General features: G+C 41.3%; 1 non-coding gene across 1 annotated transcript; it reads right to left on the reverse strand.

Annotated features, from left to right (window-relative positions):
* Positions 1-547: 547 nt before the first annotated feature.
* Positions 548-654, reverse strand: LOC116126425. Its single transcript, XR_004127481.1, has one exon. It is a non-coding gene; the product is annotated as a small nucleolar RNA R71 (small nucleolar RNA).
* Between the last annotated feature and the right edge of the window lie 421 nt (positions 655-1,075).

A 1,075-nucleotide genomic window follows, 5' to 3' on the forward strand; every position in this document is an offset into this window, starting at 1 on the left:
GGTTGGCTCATGATCTCACTTTTTGTCTCTCTCTGTGTAGTTTGTGCGAAGAGCAAGACGTCAGCCGGTGGTTCCTGTTGATCCTGAAATTGAAAGAACCACCAGAAGACTAAACAGAGAGAGAAGAGAACGAGAAGCCATAGTTGAACTAGAAGTCATAGTTGTAGAGATGGCAAAGAATAGAACACTGAGGGAATTCTCAGTTCCTACAATTGAAGGCCGTGGGTCGAGTATTATTAAACCAGTGGTACAAGCCAATAACTTTGAGATAAAGCTGGCAATCATCCATACGATCCAGCAGTCGTTTCAGTTCAGGGGTGATTTGAAGGAAGATCCAAATCTGCACATTGCAAATTTTTTGGAGATTTGTGATAATTTCAAGTCAAACGGAGTGTCAGATGACGCCATTAGATTGAGACTATTCCCATTTTCATTGAAGGATAAAGCTAAGGGATGGTTACTGGCACTACCATCAAGAACAATCACCACATGGAATGATTTAGCACAGAAGTTCCTGACCAAATTCTTTTCTCCAACAAAGTCGACAAAGCTGAGAAATGATATCACATCATTTATTCAGGAAGAGTCAGAATCATTGTATGAGGCTTGGGAGAGATACAAAGAATTATTGAGGAAGTGTCCACATCATGGGTTGCCAGTTTGGATGCAAGTCCAAACATTTTATAATGGATTAACGGTGAATGTGCAAACTATGGTGGATGCAGCATCGGGAGGAGCACTGCAAAATAAGACATCGAAAGAAGCTCACGAGTTGCTTGAAGTTCTGACAAGCAACAATTATCAAAGACCTAATGAGAGGGTGCAACCAAAGAAATCCATGGGTCTTCATAAAGTTAATGCATATACAGCCATTTCAGCCCAACTGATAGCGCTTCAAAAACAGTTGGGAAGTATGCAGGTAAATTCCATTCAGGCACCTCAACTAACTTGTGAATTTTGTGCAGGTAATCACATCAGTAGTGAATGTCAAGTAGGGAACACGTTTGCCTCAGCATCTTCATCATCGGAGCAGGTTAACTACTTGGCTAGAAATCAAAGGCAACTGAACAATCCG

This window comes from Pistacia vera, unplaced genomic scaffold (assembly GCF_008641045.1).
Source record: "Pistacia vera cultivar Batoury unplaced genomic scaffold, PisVer_v2 Contig104, whole genome shotgun sequence".
NCBI lineage: Eukaryota > Viridiplantae > Streptophyta > Magnoliopsida > Sapindales > Anacardiaceae > Pistacia > Pistacia vera.